Raw genomic sequence first — 19,086 nt, 5'->3', positions numbered from 1 at the left:
CACGTCTGTGAACTACACCACAGCTCACAGCAACAGCAGATCCTTAACCCAGTGAACGAGGCCAGGGATCAAACCCACAGCATCATGGTTCCTAATCGGATTTGTTTCCGCTGCGCCACAATGGGAACTCCCGGGTAGTACTTTCCAGGAAAGGAGAAACACTACTTGGATTTTATCCAATTTGTCTTCATAGCACTCAAAGAAGCCAAGGAAGAGATGTTCCTTCCATGGAGTACCTGGTGGCCTAGCGGTTAGGGATTAGGTGTTGTCACTGTGGCTAGAGTTCAATTCCTGGCCCAGGGACTTTTTTTTTTTTTTTTTTTGCCAACCTGTGGTATATGGAGTTTCCAGGCCAGGAATCATATCCAAGCCACAGCTGCAATCTACGCTGCAGCCACAGGAATGCCAGATCCTTTTAACTCACTGGGCTGGGGATTGAACCTGCATCCTGATGCTACAGAGTTACAGTTGTACCACAGCAGGAACTCCTGACCAGGGAACTTCTGCATGCCAAAGGCAAGGCCAGAGAGAGAGAGACGTCCTTCCCAAAGCAAAGGAGAGTTTAGTAACAGCCAGAAATAAGAGATGCAAGATGCCCAGGAACAGGGAATTCCCTTTGTGGCTCAGTGGTAACAAACCCGACTAGTAAGGACATGGGTTCAATCCCTGGCCTGTGGAATTCTCGTCGTGGCTCAGTGGTTCACGAATCTGACTAGGCACCATGAGGTTTCGGGTTCGATCCCTGGCCTTGCTCAGTGCATTAAGGATCTGGCGTTGCCGTGAGCTGTGATGTAGGTTGAAGATGCGGCTCAGATCCCGAGTTGCTGTGGCTGTGCTGTAGGCAGGCAGCTACAGCTCCAATTAGAACCCTAGCCTGGGAACCTCCATGTGCCACAGGAGTGGCCCTAGAAAAGGCAAAAAGACAAAAAAAAAAAAATCCCTGGCCTCATTCAGTGGGTTAAGGCCCCGGTGTTTCCATGAGCTGTGGTGTAGGTCACAGACATGGCTCAGATCCCATGTGGCTGTGGTTGTGGCTGTGGCTGTGTAGGCCAGCAGCTGCAGCTCTGATTCAGCCCCTAGTCAGAGAACTTCCATATGCAGCCCTAAAAAGCTAAGCAAAAAAATAAAATAAAATAAAAATAAAGCCCAGGAACCACAGTTGTAAGAAATGTAAATTCAGGTTATAAGAGCTTCACTTCCAGAGCAACTCCAAGGTAGCTATTTTCTCCTGTGGAGGATGACAGGACGCTGGTCGGGCATCCTCTGAGATCAGTGGCATCGGCTCAGCTTCCGGGAAAACCAGTCTGCCTCTACTTTCCTGGGGTAGCTGGGAGATAGAGTAGAGGCAACCTGCTGATCCCTTAAGGCTTTTCTCAATGATCTAACATTATAATATTTTCTCATCTACTTTTGGAGATTACTCAACCTCAGCTAAATATAGTCAGCCTTGGAGTTCCCTCTTGGCTCAGCGTGTTAAGGATCCGGGGTTGTCACTGCTGTGGCTCTGGCTATAGCTGTGGCACAGGTTCAATCCCTGGCCTGGGAACTTCCACGTGTTGCTGGCACAATCAAAAAAAGGAGAAAGGCTGACTATATATATATATATTTGGGGAGGGCGCAGTCATGGCATGAGGAAGTTTCTGGACCAGGGATCGAACCAGTGCCACAGCTGTAACCAGAGCCACAGCAGTGACTTTACTGGATCCTTAATCTGCTGAGCCACAAGGGTCAGCCTTTCTTACTTCCCAACACAAGGCCCTGAATATTTATTTACTTATTTACTTATTTATTTAGTCTTTTGTCCTTTTAGGGCTGCACCCACGCCAGAGCTGAGCTGCATCTGCGACCTACACCACAGCTCACAGCAACACCAGATCCTTAACCCACTGAGCAAGGCCAGGGATAGAACCCACAGCCTCATGATTCCTGGTCGGATTTTTTTCCACTGTGCCACAATGGGAACTGCAAGACATTGGTCTTTGAACAAGAAACTTAGAGAAGAAGCCAAACAGTTATTTAAACTGCGATAGAAACACCACTGAGCAAAGCAGTGGTGTTTCTAATTCAAATAAGCTACAGGGTTAACTGATCCATGGGCTTGGTCCTCTGTGTGCGAACTGAGGTCCTAGAAATAAATAACAGAATGGTAAGCTAGAACAGTGAGCTACTTGAGTCTCAGATAACGCGTGGATGAGGATAGCAGAACTGTTTCATAAGAACATACTTTGTGACCCAGCTTTCCAGACTCAGCTGAGGCAAGGAAGAGCCTGAGTGATGCAGAGGTCCAAATGGAATACCCAGGGCCTGGGAAGGGCAGCACCCCTTCATGAGACAAAGGAAGAGGAGCCCCAGTGAGAATCCCACCAGGGGGTTTAGGGACAGACACTCTCAGGCATTACATTACCATACCCAACAGCTGAATCAGGAAGCTAATTGTGGCCTTGTACTTCTGGGACCACATTCCTGAGGCTTTTATGACCACACACACACACACACACACACATACACGCTGTATCATCACAGCTCTCCTCTCCCATTCTGCTTGCTTACTTCCAACCCCACCCTCAGTACACCCCACTCTATCTCTGAAGATTCCCTGCTCAGGGTGTTTCTATTGTTCCAGACTGTTTCTGGATTCTACCCTTCACACACACCCCAATACGCTGCCTAGACCCTTTGCCTAGCTCAGTCCTTCTAAGAGGGCTGTAGGTCAAGCTCCAGAATATCTACCTAAAATGCCACAGTGCTGAAGGAAGACACTTAAAGAGTCTCATCCAGGAGTTCCCGTCGTGGCTCAGGGGTTAACAAATCTGACTAGGAACCATGAGGTTGCAGGTTCGACCCCTGGCCTTGCTCAGTGGGTTAAGGATCCAGCATTGCCTTGAGCTGTGGTGTAGGTCGCAGATGTGGCTCAGATTCTGTGTTACTGTAGCTCTGGCGTAGGCCGGCAGCTACTGCTCTAATTAGACCTCTAGCCTGGGAACCTCCATATGCCGTGGGTGCAGCCCTAGAAAAGCCAAAAAAAAGAGTCTCATCCAGACTGTCCACTTTGCCCATGAGAAAAGTGATGGCTTTAGAGAAAGGAGCCATCATTCTACTTTGGAGCTGACACATAGAAGCTGTAGTAGTACTTAGGTTTTGTTTGGTTTTTGCTTTTCAGATCTGCACCTGTGGCATATGGAAGTTCCCAGGCTAGTTGATTCGGAGCTGTAGCTGCTGGACTACGCCACAGCCATAAGCAATGCCAGATCCAAGCTTCATCATCTGCAACCTACACACAGCTCACGGCAACGCTGGATCCTTAACCCACTGAGTGAGGCCAGGGATCGAACCTGCCTCCTCATGGATCTTACTCAAGTTCGTTTCCACTGAGCCACAACGGGAACTCCTATAGTAGTGCTTATAATAGCTGCCGTGTGTATGTACTTACCACACACCAGGGATTCTTATTTAATCCTCACAACAAATCTATAAAAAAAATTCATCCATTCAAGAAATATTAATTGAGGGCCTATTATGTGCCAGCCAAGTTCTGGGTGTTGAAGATATATCGTGAACAAAGCCAAGTCTCTCAGCCATGAACTAAAGAGGCCATAAAAAGGAAGGAAATAATGCCATGTGCAGCAACATGGGTGAACGTGGAGATTATCATACTGAGTAAAGTTAGTCAGACAGTGAAAGGCAAATATCATAGGATGTCACTTCTATGTGGAATCTAAAAAAAAAAAAAAAAGGATACAAATGAACTTATGTACAGAACAGAAACAGACACACAGACTCTGAAAACAAATTGTGGTTACTAAAGGGGACAGGTGGTGGGGGGGAGGGGTGGACTTGGGGCTTGGGAATGGCTTCTGCACACTGAGGTAGATGCAGAGATTGGCCAGAGGGGACCTGCCATACAGCACAGGGAAATCTATCTAATATTCTGTGATGGTCTATGTGGAAAAAGAATCTGAAGAACAATGGATGTGTGTAAACATCTAACTGAATTACCTTGTTGTACGGAAGAAATTATCACAGCATTGTAAATCAACTATACCTCAAGAAAACTTTTAAAAATGAAAAGAGAGCGAGAGAAAGCCAGTTCCTGCCCTCGGGGAGCTTAAATTCTGGGAATTGTTTTTTGTTTTTTCGCTTTTTAGGGCCGCACCTGTGGCCTATGGAGGTTCCCAGGGTAGGCGGTGAATCGGAGCTGTAGCTGCCGGCCTACTCCACAGCCACAGCAACGCAGGATCCGAGCCACATCTGTGACCTACATTAAGCTCACAGCAACGCTGGATCCTTAACTCACTGAGACAGGCCAGGGATCGAACTTGCGTCCTCATGGATGCTAGTCAGATTTGTTAACAGCTGAGCCACAAGGGGAACTCCAAATCCTGGGAATTGTTACCCCCTACTTCATGAAGGAAAACACCGAGATATAAGAAGGTTAACGGCACTGGCTCAGTGTCACAGTTGAGCACCAGCGCCTGACTTTTTAGAGCTCGTGCTTTGCTGCCTCCCAGGAAGCCTGGAATTGAGAGTTGGAGTCTTCAGGGTCAAGAACTGGAGGTAATGAGGATCCCCTACAGGGTTTTGAGTAGAGAGGTGGCGGAAACAAAATGGTGTGCTTCCCTTCAGGCTGCCTCCCCCTTCTCTACTTATAATCAGAAGTCAGGAGTTCCCATTGTGGCGCAGTGGTTAACGAATCCAACTAGGAACCATGGGGTTGTGGGTTCGCTCCCTGGCCTTGCTCAGTGAGTTAAGGATCTGGCGTTGCCGTGAGCTGTGGTGTAGGTCGCAGGCACTTCGGATCCCTTGTTGCTGTGGTTCTGGTGTAGGCCAGCGGCTACAGTTCCAATTGGACCCCTAGCCTGGGAATCTCCATATGCCGCGGGAGTGGCCCTGGAAAAGACAAAAAAAAAAATAAAAAGAGAGAGAGAGACAGGTCCACAAAAAAAAAAAAGTCAGCCACCTCAGTCTTCCCCCTCTGACACTCCCTGGGCAGAAAGATGCCTGGTTTTAAAGGATTAGCCTCAGTGCACCCTCCAGACCCCAACCTCATGTGACACCTGGAACTGCACTTAACAGGCCCTTTGTCCAACCAAAGCTTGTAGGTTCAGGTCCCCTCCTAGCTCAAATGCTAGAAAGTGGGAGTACTCTGGCAGCCTAGTGGTTAAGGATTTGGTGTTGTCACTGCTATGGTGCTAGTTATATCCTGGCCTGGGAAATTCCACAGGCTGTGCGTGCAGCCAAAAAAAAGAAAAAAAAAATGCTAGAAATTGAAATGAGGGTGGTAGAGAAAATGATAGTGTTAGAAAGGTACTGGGAAAGATGACTAACTATAAAAGGCCTCAGCTTCCACCTAAAACTCAGGCCCTGGGAGGGAACTGGAAACGTTTGCTTTTGAATTGTCTTGGGAGTGGGGGTGCCAGTGGTCTGAGCTCCAGTCTGTAACCCTGGCATGGTGAACCAATGCCCCTCTCTGGGCTTCTAGTGTGGACTTCGAACCTAGCAATCAGTCTTTCTGCAGAGTTTGGGGGTTGGAGTGAGGAGATGGTGCTGAGAAAGTGAAACTTGTAAGAAGAAGGGGTGATAAAGAAGGGAGGAAATAAGAAAAGGACAAAAAGAAGGAATTGAAAAAGAGAAAGGGGGGGAGAGAAAGATTGAGCAGACAGGGCTCCCAGGAAGGATCTGTTGTGAGAGTGGAGAGTTGGGGAGCAGGGACCCCTCGCGGGAGGCGGATGCAGAAGAGGAGGAGGTCGAGAGCAGCCGCAGCTGTCAGCTGGGAACAAAGGCCGCGGAGCCGCAAGGACCAGCAGCAGGCCGAGTTTGGCCAATGAGCAGCGCCGGCGCCAGCCCCGCCCAGCCCCGCCCCGGCCCACCATGGCCAATGAGCGATGCCGACCCCGCCCCGCCCGCCCCGCCCTGCCCTCCCGCCCGCCAGCCAGCAGCTCGGGGACCCGCGCGGAGGCCGGCGCGCCGGGGCTGGCTGGCGGGCGCCGGGCGGGCGGCGAGGCCGAAAGTTTCTCTGCCCGCCTAGTCCAGTGAGCCGAAGTCGCAAGCAGCAGAGGGACCCGCCCGGCCCGGAGCTCTGGGAGAAGAGAGTCGGGAGCACATCGCGAAACACACTGAAAAAAAAAAAAACAAAACCCTCAAGTCAGCCCCAGGCTCAGGGGCAGGTAAGGTGCTGTGGACGAGGGTCTCGGTCTCGCTCCCACCAAAGAAGGGTCTCCGGCCGCGACAGGGCGTCCGGGCTGCGGGGAATCTGCGCTCCCCACGGCGTGCCAGCGGGTCCGTCGGTCTTTGTCTGTCTGTGCCGTTGTCTGTCCAGGTGTCTTTGTCTCTGCGTGTAACTGTCAGGGTCTCCCCTCTGCCAGGGCGCGTGCGGCTGGTTTGGTCCCAGCCCGGAAGAAAGGATGGTGCGTCCGTCCTTACGTCTTTGTTTCCAGTTTCCTGCAAACGGGTTTTACCTCCTTTCAAATCTGATCTGGGGGGTCCTAGGCGTTGGGTGACACCGATGTCCAGAGATGAGGAAGCGGGAGGTGTGCGTGTGGGTCTGACAGCTGGGGCGCCGCCACTGAACTTTGCCGTCTGGAACTTTGGAGGTGGGCTGTGTCCACACTGGTGGCGGGGGCTCAGATGCAGTAAGAGGTTTGGATTGTTTCACTGAAGGAATAGGTCACAAGGGTTGAGGTGTATTGGGGGATGAACCTGGGTATTTAAGAGGCCCCCCTGGAGCAATTCAGCCAAAGCAACACACACACACAGTCTCACACCTACACACACACCACATTCACTTCTTCCTCTCACCTACCACAGGCAGCCAGCCCCCCACTTTCTCCCCTTCCCTACACACACACACACACACACAGCCTTCCATACGCTTAACTCCAGCCTTCCGAGCACACAGTTCAGCAGCAATAGGCATCACAATACCAAGGGCTTTCCCTGTTCCACTCCGAGTGGAAAAGATTAAAGTATGGAAGAAATGAGCATTCTGCTCCCTCACAAGTGTGTCAGTCCTAGAAAAGTGCTCCAGACTCAGCTTCCTGGCCCTAAGTCTCCCAGGAACCAAGAGGGCTTTGGGCCCTGAGCATCTGAAGTTTCTGGGTCCTTCCTCTTCCATTCTATCCACACAACCCTGCTGCCATCATCCTGTCTTCTCTGGTCTCTTCGGATGCTGGCCCGCTAGTGAGGAGGTACCAAGCTCTGGAGGGCTCTTGGCAGGAGCTGGACCCGACAGGGGTCTCCTGCTCTGCTGGCGGTGCAGCCTAGTCATGGGAACCAAGATGCCTACCCACAGAGAGGAGCTGTCTGCTTGGTGCTTCTTCCCGCACCAGAGACCCTGGAGAGGAGCCTGTGGGTAGGGGTGAGAGAGGGTTTGTAACCTGAGCTCCCTCTAAGTTCAAAAACAGTTTTCCCTGGGCATGCTGGGGGAAATACAGGTGATGGAAGTATGTGTGTATATGTACCCACACGGAGATGGGTATCAGAGGCCGCATTTACAGTAGGCAGGAAGGGTGTTTGCGTTCAAGGGTGGAGGAGAGCAGAGTCTGTGGGCAGAGGCCTACGCAGTCATCAGGGGTGGCATTCACACCTTGTGTTTATCCACCGCCTTTCTTCTTGAGGCACTTTCTGCCCATCACAGACGTTATCTCATTTGGTATCTCCTTTACCCTCACAACATAACTACCAGGTTGGCATGAAGCACGGCCAACTCTCTGTGTTCTACCAGTGAGAAAGGGAGGCCCAGAGCAGCAGGGCTTTCCCTGAGGTCCACAGCCAATCGGAGCAAAGTCAGGCGTAGCCAGGGGGAGTCCAAGTCCACACCAGGGCTCAGCTGGGTAGATGTGAGCCTGGGGCACACTCGCTGTGCTGGAGGTGGGAAAAAACTCTGGTGGGGAGAGAAGGACGTCTCTTGGAAGGCACCAGTGTGTGAGCAAGAGGGATGGGACATTCGAGATGGTTGTTTTAACATTTGTGGCAGCCTCTGCGTGCTCACAAGGTAGAACCTGTTTTAATAGCTCAGCTTGTGCATCTCTCTGTCTGTAGGAGGAGTCCCTCATCTGCCCATGTGTGTCGCATTAGATATGTGTCGGGAAGGGGTGCCGCTCTATAGGTGTGGGTTGGGGAGCACCAAAGCTTTGGGACTGTGTGAAGGAAAGGTTTGCTGTGCTGTTTTGAGAAGCCATGTGTCTGCCTGTATGGATGCAGAGGTAGATGGGCTCCAGCTTTGGAAAAACGGTTTTCTAATCCCGAAAATGTATATATATATATGCCTTTGCACTTATTCAACATCCATTTAATAAATATTCATTGGGTGCTTACACAATGCAAGGCTCTGGGCCAGAAAGTGAGTCTCCAAAGACAAATGAGGTGACAATGGCAAACCTTTGGTTGTGCAGCTTGCAGACTAGTGTAATACCATTCATTAAGTACCCTGCATGTCCAGGAGTTTTTATTCTTTATCGCCTTTCATTCTCATCACAGGCCCGCAGAGTATGTATGATTATTAGACGAGGAGACATAAATAAGTTTGCCAGATAGGAAATAGAGAAGTAAGAGTTTGAACTCAGCTCAGCTCAGCCCCTGGCTCTTTCCCCTGGCTCCTGCTACTTTTGAACACATTTCTTCTCTGCGCTCGACTAGCTCCCACTTGCACTTCTGGTTTTAACCATAAGGATCAACTCTTCCAAGAAACCTTCCCCTCTCCTTAAAGTCTGGGTCATGTGCCTTCCTCTGAGTTCCTGCCATCATTCCCTGCTCGCCTGGCTCCTACAGGGCCTGCAAAGCTCCTAGAGGCAGAGATTGTGTCATGAATTCCCAGCTCAGGGTAGTGTGTGGCTGCTGTAAAGAAGCCCTTAGGAAATGAATGTTTAATAAAGTAATGGGAGAGAAAAGAGCTGTCAGAGACTCTTGGTGGGAGCACTTTTCCCAGCCGCACATTTCTGCTTGAGGACACTTTGCTGGCAGGGCCACTGACTTCCCTGCCTCTGTTACTAGGCCAGGCCCTTCAGGGCTTCTTCTGCCTAGACACGGTTTCTCCATTCCAGTTCCTGCCTCCAACAGTTTGGGAGCCTAAAGAAAACCCAGCCTCCACCCACCCTGCCAACCCACGCTCTCTATCTCCAGGTCAATCAAGCGAGAGAAGTGCAATTATACCAGTGGGCAGTACTAGGTGTGATCTAGATTGGGGGTTTTAAAATCCTGTGCTTGGAACCCCAGGAGGCAGTGGTTCCAGGGCAATGATGAGGTGTTTCTGAGGTTTGGCCAACAAAAAAGTATGCAACTGCCTGGGGAAATCTTTAGATGATTTACATGGAAGGCCTTTTTGCATTTGCTTTTGAATGGGTCTTTGTGCTGCTCCAGTTTGAAAACCCCTGGTCTGAAATGGACAGCATGGTGGTGCTGTTAGGAGTGTGAAATGCTACCATGTTTGGAGGGGTAATCTGGCTGTGATTTCGCCCAAGGTCACAGGGTTCAGAGTCTGGTGACTCCCTTCCCATGCCCTTTGCACCACCCCGATTTCTCATATCAGGAATTCTCATGCCTTCTCGGGGATCCTTGATGATTTTCATTTTCCTTTCAAAGATCATCCCTCATTATTAAATCCGTGCAAGGTGCTAGGGAAATGGGGATAAACAGAACAGCAGAATTTTAGTTTAAGACTGAAATTTGTGGTGAGGCTTGAAGAGGAAACAGCACACACCAATCCGTGACAAGTAGCATGGAAACTGGATTGTGCTAACTTTGAACACAGCAGCTGCTCACCAGGAGGGAGGGAAGCTAGAAGACTAGGGTGGAGCGGTATTTATCCCTTCGAGATGAAGGGTAGCGGTAGCAAGGTCATAGCTCCCAGAAGCAAACTGAGAGCTGAGATGAGTCTCTGTCTCTGTCTCTGTCTCTCTGTCTCTCTCTGTCTCTCTCTCTCTCTCTCTAAGGGGAGCCCCAGGGGGAGCCTGTTCCCTCCTTCTGCCCAGCTTGGCCAGCCACCAAACCAGTCAGAAAAGGGGAATGCGAGGTGGGAAGGAACTCACCTCTCAGAACTGCCTCCAGCCCAATGAGTGTGTAGCTTGGCCTTGGACAGCAAGTGAGTTGGGATGTGTCAGCCAAAGTCAGGTGTGCGTAAGTCCAGCTTCTAGCTGCTGTAATGGGTCTCCATTCCTGCTTCTCGCACTTTCTTGCTTTCTGCAGGACAGTCTCCTGCCAGAAGGCCTAACCATCCCTAAGCTTCCTATGACCATGATTTTAATAGCCCTTTTTATTTGTATAGGACTTTAAAGGGAACGTTATTGGAATTCACCTTGTGGCTCAGTGGAAATGAACCCACTAGTATCCATGAGGATATGGGTTTGATCCCTGGCCACCCTTATTGGGTCAGGGATCTGGTGTTGCTGTGAGCTATGGTGTAGGTCAAAGACAAGTTCAGATCCTGCGTTGTTGTGGCTGTGGTGTAGGCTGGCAGCTGCAGCTCCAATTTGACCTCTAGTCTGGGAACTTCCATATGCCACTGATGCAGCCCTAAAATAATAATAGTAATAATAAAGGGAATGTTGTTATTATTATTTACAACTCTGAGATTTCTTCTCCAGTTTGACAGATGAGAAAACTGAGTGAGCCTGTCAGAGATAAAGGAGTTTCACCCAAGATATTAAGTGGAATATTGGAATTTTTTTTTTGTCTTTTGTTGTTGTTGTTATTGTTGTTGTTGTTGTTGTTGCTATTTCTTGGGCCGCTCCCACGGCATATGGAGGTTCCCAGGCTAGGGGTCGAATCGGAGCTGTAGCCACCGGCCTACGCCAGAGCCACAGCAACGCAGGATCCGAGCCGTGTCTTCAACCTACACCACAGCTCACGGCAACGCCGGATCGTTAACCCACTGAGCAGGGGCAGGGACCGAACCCGCAACCTCATGGTTCCTAGTCGGATTCGTTAACCACTGCGCCACGACGGGAACTCCGGAATTTTTTTTTTATTACTTAATGAATTTTATTACATTTATAGGTGTCCAACAATCATCACAACTAAATTTTACAGGATGTCCATCCCAAACCCTCAGTACATCCCCAAGCCCCTAAGAATATTGGAATTTGAACCAAGCTATCCTGACTCCCAACCATTAGGCCTCCTTAAGTCAATGGATTTAACTTCATGAATTGTTGCAAGTATTTAATGTACAGAAAAAAAAAGAGATTTTTTTAAAAAAATTTTTAAGAACTCAGTTGATTAATATTATACTGCAAGTTTCATGAGAGTTTTAGAGTTCTTTTTCCTTTTTCTGTGTCTCCTTCCCTAAGCACTTGTTACGCATTTAGATTAAGCTCAAAAGATCAACTAGGAAGTATTTGGCATGATGGGATCTGTAGTTGAGACTTACTTTAAGGAATGAAACATTTCTTAGGTTGGTTCTTTCTCTATAGAACTAGTCAGCTCAGAAGGTTGAGTCCATCCCACATTGAAATTATGCAAATTTTGTCTTCACAGAATCTGAATTAATGGCATTCCGTTGGAATACCAAACTTCATTCCATAAAATGTATTTCAGTATTTCCACCTTATCCATATGCAAATAAGTTCCAACTAAAATGAGATTAGCAGTCTCTTCACCGGTAATGGAAGCTTTGTGTGGCAACCAGACTTTGGAGGTGATCACACGTGGAGGCTACCTCCCAGATAAGGAAGGAATTCGATGGAGGGTTGATGGAGAGAGGGTGCAGTGGGGAGCAAAGGGAAGGTGGAAGAGACAGGACAGAGAGAGAGAGAGAGAGAGTGAGTGTGTGTGTGTGTGTGTGTGCGCGCGAGTGCACACTAGCACTAATAGCTAAAACTAATTGTCCTAATCAATCCAGCAGAGATGTGATTTTTCTTACTAAGTGACAGGCCAAATTGGTGTCCAAACAGATGTGATGGGGGCTTTGTCCAGTGTCTGAACAAAGGCAGTAAAGAGCTGGCCTTCCCAGATCACCCACAGATTTGCTTCCATACAAGTTTATCACTGTGGGAAAAGATAAACTGCCTTCATGATGGCTTCCAGCAGGTGCACGTGTGTGTGCTCATGCGTGTGCTCATGTGTGCGTGCACGAGCACACCCCCCCCATTCATTCCCATCACCTCTCCATCTCCAGCAAGCTCTCTTCTGATACCCACACTCACAGTCACATCCCATAACCCGAATTTTCAGACTCCTGGATGGCAGGTCCTGCAAGCTCCACGCCTGTGTCCACTTGGGTTGGCCTGTCTCTGGGGCAGGATCTGCAGTGTGCTTGTGCAGCCCCCCTTCCCCAACACCAGAGACCTTCCGTTTCCGCCAGGCCCAGGGCAGTCTCTCAAGTTGCCATAGACCTTCCCAGGCCCCAGCATCCACGAGAAGAGGGGCCCCTCAAAGGGTCCAGAGTAGAGCTGAGATCCGGTGTGGGGGGCATGGCTCTGAAGATCATTTGGCGTCTCAGGACCAACCCTGCCCCATGCATGACCTAACCTCGATGTGCAGACTGCCAGATGGCTGAGGCCATCCCTGCCCCCCGGCACCAGGGCAGGGCTGTGCACTTGGCTCCGCTGGTCTGTTGGTTTGGGGGGCATCTTCACTCTCCTTGCTGTTTGCAAAGCTATTTGCTGCTAAATCACCCTCCTCCTGGCACCCTGGACTGCTAAATTGGTCTCAACTTGCTGTACTTCCACCCACCACCTTAGTCATTATTCGCTGGCAGCATTCAGAGAGTGGGTGGAAAGCCGCCGAACATTATATTCCTGCTGAAGAGAGAGAATTGAGCATAGGCCTGCGAGCAAAGGGGAGAGGGAAGGAGGTAAGAGAAAGCGAAGGAGGCAGGGAAGCAAAGCTGGGGCTTGCCAGCACCTGTCCCCAGTGACCCCAGCTACCCTGGGCGGTGGGGCAGTGGGGCGGTGAGCCACCGATGAGTGCGTTCTGGCCCAGGAGGAGGAGACCCAGGCATTCTAGGGTGAGAGAGTTACACTCACCGCTGGGGTTGCACCTCCCTGGTCGGGAGGGAAAAATGACATCAGCTGTGGGGAGAGAAAGACTCCATCCTTCACCGGCTCCCTGTTCCTTACATCCTCTAATAGGTACAGTCACACCCCTGAGCATCTGTTCCCATGCCTTAGTATTGAGCTGGTCACCCCTATCCTTCCCCCTTGCCTAGATGATAAACTTCTTAAAAGAAAATGAGTTATGCCTCCGGGGTACAGCAGCCAGCTCTAGGTACAATCAGGGCTCAGCCCCAGATGGCCGAGACTGATGGTGATGAAGCCCGAGTGGGCCCTTCCCACCCAGCCATCTCAGCGCTCCCCGTGTCACCCAGGGACCAGTGTCTGGGATCCCAGGCACACAAGGAGAGGAGGGATAACAGGGGATCTTTTAGGGAGTTCCTGTTGTGGCTCAGCGGGTTATGAACCTGACTAGTATCTGTGAGGACGTGGGTTCTATCCCTGGTGTCTCTCGGTGGGTTAAGGATCCGGTGTTGCCATGAGCTATGGTGTAGGTCGAAGATGTGGCTTGGTTGGATCCCGCGTTCCTGTGGCTGTGGTATAAGCCAGCAGCTGAAGCTCCAATTCGACCCCTAGCCTGGGAATGTCCACAGGCTGTGGGTGTGGCCCTGAAAAAAACAAAACAGGGGACCTTTCAGATCTTGGTCTACTATCTTGGTGAGGAGGCTTCAGGGAGGGAAAGGGTTAATATCTCAGAGGAGCAGAGACAGTTGGGAAGCAGAAACCTAGAGACCTTGTGCCCGGAGCTGAAGTTTCCAGTGATCTCCAGCCCAGGGGATGGGGCTGCCTTGGAGTGTGGGCAGGGCACTGGGGCTGGCAGGGAGGGGGTGGTGGACAGAGTCAGTTTTCATGTCAGACAGCATCTGGCAGAACAGAGTGACCTTGACAGGAGGTTCTCTGAGTCACCGATAACATTTGTTCGGTCTCCCAGGCAGAGGTTGGAAGGAGGGACTCAGTGCCAGCCCATGTTGGTGTGAAACCTAGTGGACCCCGACCCCGGGGGGGGGCCTTCCCTCCCACCCATTTCTCAAGGAAGATAATGGGGACACCCTGAGCACGAAAGCCTCCACACAGCGAGGGAGGCAGGGACTCTGGGGAACAGCGCTGAGAAGGTCAAGGGGGTCCCAAGTTGGGGAAGGAGCCTCAAGGCTGCTCTTGACCTTCTGCCAGTCGCTAAGAGGCAGCTGGAGGATGCCTGGGCTGTGTCCACCCCAACACCTCAGCTGGGAGGTCAGGGCAGCAGAGTTTCTGAAGGACACTTAAGCACTCAGGGCACCTCCCTGATTTACTGCAACCTTCAGATACTTCAGCCCAGGCTCCTTTCTGCCCCTCCCCTCAGCAGGGCATCTCAGCAGTGCACCCGAGCGAGCGGGGAGGGAGGGATTAGTCTGTGCTCACGTCTTGGGGAGACAACCTCCCCCTCCTTGCTGATCAAATTCCCAAGCCCCTACGCCTCAGTGGCGCCAGCAGACAAACCGCATTGCAGGCAGGTGGGGAGAACAAGAGCTGCGGGCAGAGCCCCCAGCCTCCACCTGCACTGGGAAGGGAGGGCTCCACTGAAGGGGCCAGGAAGGAGTCCCAGCTGCCTTCCCACTACCCCCCACCCCCGCCGGGCTGCAGCTGCCCCGTTCAAAGGCTGGGCACCCACTGCTGCAGGGCGGGTAAGGGCAGGATGCTTGGCTTTTCTCCCTCTTCTCTAGCAGGATGACCTGGAGCACCAGGCTCTCAGCCTCCCTGGGCTTCTAGCAGTGCCTCAGCCATCTGCTGACTTAGAAACCTCTCTGGGAGCTCCAGTTGTGGGTCAGCAACATTGAACCTGACTGTTATCCATGAGGATGAGGGTTCAATCCCTGGCCTCGCTCAGTGGGTTAAGGATCCAACATTGCCATGAGCTATGGTGTAGGTTGTAGATGAGGCTCAGATCCCCAGTTGTTGTGGCTGTGGTGTAGGCCGGCAGCTGTAGCTCCGATTCGACCCCTAGCCTGGGAACTTCCATATGCCAGGGGTGTGGCCCTAGAAAGCAAAAAAAGAAAAAAACTTCTCTGGATGATGGACTGGCTTGTATGCTACAGCTATAACAGGACCTCGAAGGCCAGGGTTCCAGGATTTATCTGGAAACTAAAGAGCCTGCTTTGAAGCGATGCACTGTACTCTCTGCCTTGACACACAGAATCTCAGGGTGGAAAAGACCCTTAAATATCATTCTGTCTCCCTCAAAATCTTCTTCCTCAAGTCTTTTCTGCTTATCTTCAAGAGCTACTGTTTTAGATCCCAGGAACCCAGTTCATTTTCTTTTAGTTCCAATCTTTGAAAGGGATAGAATACTAGGTTCCCGTCAAATACTCCACTGAATCCTGGGGGCATCACTGGCTGATATTGGGGCAGGAGATAGACACATTTTTCAAAATTACTTTACAGGAGTTCCCATTGTGGTTCAGGGGGTTAAGAACTCGACATAGTGTCCATGAGATTGCAGGTTCGATCCCTGGCCTCGCTCAGTGTGTTAAGGATCCGATGTTGCCATAAGTTGTGGCATAGGTCGCAGATGGGGCTTGGATCAGGTGTGGCTGTGGCTGTGGTGTAGACGGCAGCTGCAGCTCCAATTTGACCCTTAGCCTGAGAACTTCCATATGCAGCTGTAAAAAGAAAAAAAAAATCACTGTACAAAGTCCATGGTCTGAAATGTCTTCTTGGAAAATACAGAATTTGAGAAGGACCCTATGGGTTGGGTGTGATATGAAGAGATGGAAGGAATGGGTACACAGATAAGGGACCAGAAGTGGCAGGGAAACAGAGGCAAGTTGGGTCAGATTGAGGAGGGCCTTTCGTGCCCCGCTTGGGGTTTGCCTGTGACTTGGCAGGCAGTAGGGAGCCACTGAAGTCCTCACAGGCAGAGGGGTGGCGTGTGACAGGAAGTCAGTCTAGCAGTGGAGTACAGGATGGATTTGAAGTGGAGAGGCTTTCTAGAAATAGCATTATTTATTAGAACACCTTTCTATCCGCCTCCCATCTTCTAGTTAACAGCACACATTCCCAGAGATCTCACACAGCCTGGAAACTTGGGGTAGCCAAAGCTTCAAGAAGAGGGAAGTTCTCAGTCCAAGATCAAAAGCTAGGGGTCAAGAGTTCCCGTCGTGGCGCAGTGGTTAACGAATCCGACTAGGAACCATGAGGTTGCGGGTTCGGTCCCTGCCCCTGCTCAGTGGGTTAACGATCCGGCGTTGTCGTGAGCTGTGGTGTAGGTTGCAGTCGTGGCTCAGATCCCGCGTTGCTGTGGCTCTGGCGTAGGCCGGTGGCTACAGCTCCGATTCGACCCCTAGCCTGGGAACCTCCATATGCCGTGGGAGCGGCCCAAAGAAATAGCAAAAAGACAAAAAAAAAAAAAAGGCTAGGGGTCAATGTGCTGGACTTAGGACTTATAACAGGATACATGGGGAATACTTCCCAGCTTTGGACCTGGAAGAAGTCACAGGGAGGTGTGGTTAGTAGGTGGAGGCCCGGAGGCCCAGACTGGTACTTACTGCTAAGGGTCCCACAGCTGGTTAGTGCAGAAGCAAGATCAGAGCCCCTGCATCAGACTCCTTGAACTCTCCCACTGCTAACTGTGGGCTGGTAGAATCATCAGCTCTCAAAGCTGGAGTGTTAGGCAGGTTTGCCCCAGGGGACATACGCAAGCTTGTCTGTAGTGGGACGTTTTCTATCTCTGGCTTTCTCCTCACCCAAGTCGAGGAGTCCCCGCGCTCCAGGGACAGCTGATGCCCATGGGCTCCGTTTTTCTCTCTTGTCTTCATTCCTGTTTTGCTGAGTGCTCCTGAGGTTTTATTTCCTTCTTTTCCCTCTGCCTGCTCCTTCGTTCTAAGGGTTCTGAGAATCTCCTGGCTAACATGACAGTGAAGCTGTACAAGGCCAGTTGGCACCTTTCAAACGTGAAAAGCAGGGTCTGTGCCTCTGTCTCACATGTGCTCGGTTTAAAGCAAACTCAGATAAAACGGGAAGATGGCAGGTGCCACCAGCCACGCCCCCCACCCAGAGCGTGGATGCCACATCAGGAGAAGTTCCCAAACAGGAGGCAAGTGTGCATCCTGATGCCAGGAGAGGCAAGTCTCGTCAAGCAGGAACCTCCTTCAGGAGTTCCCATCGTAGCACAGTGGCTAACGAATCCTACTAGGAACCATGAGGCTGCGGGTTTGATCCCTGGCCTTGCTCGGTGGGTTAAGGATCCGGCATTGCCATGAGATGTGATGTGGGTTGCAGACGCAGCTCGGATCCCGCATTGCTGTGGCTGTGGCGTAGGCCGGTGGCTACAGCTCCAATTAGACCCCTAGCCTGAGAACCTCCATGTGCCATGGGAGTGGCTCGAGAAAAGGCAAAAAGACCAAAAAAAAAAAAAAAGTGGGGCTCTCCTTCAATCTCACAGGGTGCCGTGGGTTCCCTGCCCACATCTCTGAAGCTCTCGGAACACCATTCCCCCTCTTCCTCTGGAAGGTTCCTCAGCCAGGTACCTGCCCAAAAGCATCCTTCTTGCCTGTTAAGAACCTGGCTAGCCAGGGGAGGGGCAGGGCTGTGGCCGGGTCCTGTGAAGTCTCCAGTGAGGTGAGGTGACACCTGGAGACAAGTTCCTCCTCCAGAAACACTCCAGCCCATGCCACGCGCCCTTAGGCTCCCAGAGTGGTTCATCCTCACCTGGATGGCAGCCTCCAGCCCTAGCAGAGAGCAGGTGAGTCCCAAAGGTGAGGCCTGAGCTTTTTCATGCTTGCCAGTACTGTGGGCAAGGTTGAGTGGGGACAGCAGAAAGAATGTGTTTGGGAATCAGATCAGTGTTCAGATCTCTGTTCTGCTACCTAACAGCTGTGGGGCCTCGGGCAAGCCACTTAACCTCTCTGAGCTTCAGTTGTCTCATCTGTAAAATATATTGTGCCCCACATGGAATTTTAATGAAAATTACGGGTGCTGATACAAGTAAAATCATGTGAAACCTGGTGGGAGCTCAGTATATGTTAGTCTCATCCTCTTCCCATCAGCTCCAGTGGGAGGAAACCCAGCATGAGGCTGAGTTATCTGTGCAGGAAGGTCATGAGCCCTTGGTCCAGGAACTTGTCTAAGGGGTCAGGCAATGCTGCCTGTGACAGCCACTCTCTTACCTGTTTACTCTGGCAGAGGGGGAGTGACTGAAAAACATATGGGAGGGCATCCCTTCCACCCCTGTCACTCTGGAACTCCACCCTCATTGTCAATTTAACTGAATTAAAATTGACTTATGAAATTAGGTAGAACAGATGAGCAAGACATCACTGAATACCCTGGCGTGAAGACTTAGCACTCAAAGTGGATCTCTTGTTCCCATGGGCTTCTTGCAAATGCTTGTGCAGGAGAGAGAGGGGGGAGGGGGGGCTCAGGGCCCTGCCCTTAAGCAGGGTTTTCCTCTGCCTCAGGAAGAGCCCCCACAAGGCCATCGTGAGCACAGAGTTTAGGGAGGAGGATTTCTCCCGGGGGTGAACGGCTGGATGGAAGGGGTTTAGGCTGCGCCTCTCTCTTCCTTTCTCCTGTCTCTTGCTTCAAAGCCAATGGCTTTCCCATCTGGATCATTTTCTGGATTACGTAGCACGTAAGGTCAGGAAATGGGGAGAAAGAAAAACAAATGAAATGAAACTTCTCTCTCTGCATTCAGTTCATGGGAGATGCACAGGTGCGAGACGCCCCCGGTCTGGCTGACGCAGCCCTCAGAGAAGGCAAAAGGGGTGGAGAAGTTGAATTCCGCATTGGAAGTCGGAAGGGCATTTATTCTGCTAAAAAGACATTTCAGCAAGATGGGAGCAGGCAGCCTGGGAGGGGGCAGAGTGGGGACCCAGGAGGAGCTGTTGGAGTTTGGAACATGCATTCCCTTCCAGGATCACGTACTGGAGTTCTCCCAGTGTCTAATGCTCCTTCCAGGAGAGTTGGCTTCTTTCTGCTCATCCTCTGTGGGTGTGTGTGTGTGTGTGTGTGTGTGTGTTTGGTGGAGAAAACTTTTCCACTTTGATGGCATGACCCAGAGACTGGAGGTGATTTCCTGACCTGATCTGACATTAGATCCTGTCTTCAGAGTCCAGTAGTTTCTCCG

General features: G+C 51.0%; 1 protein-coding gene across 1 annotated transcript in view; it reads left to right on the top strand.

The window, feature by feature from the left end:
* The first annotated feature begins 5,956 nt into the window (after window positions 1-5,956).
* LZTS1 (leucine zipper tumor suppressor 1) overlaps window positions 5,957-19,086 on the top strand; it is a 59,910-nt gene continuing 46,780 nt past the window's right edge. Inside the window, exon 1 of the mRNA XM_047760961.1 lies at window positions 5,957-6,164. The gene's annotated coding sequence lies outside the window, so the exon portion shown is untranslated. The remainder of the gene's footprint in view (window positions 6,165-19,086) is intronic.

Source organism: Phacochoerus africanus, chromosome 15 (assembly GCF_016906955.1).
Source record: "Phacochoerus africanus isolate WHEZ1 chromosome 15, ROS_Pafr_v1, whole genome shotgun sequence".
In the NCBI taxonomy this organism is placed as follows: Eukaryota; Metazoa; Chordata; class Mammalia; order Artiodactyla; family Suidae; genus Phacochoerus; species Phacochoerus africanus.
Note: the sequence above shows the minus strand (reverse complement) of the source record. Positions and strands in the feature narration are given on the sequence as shown.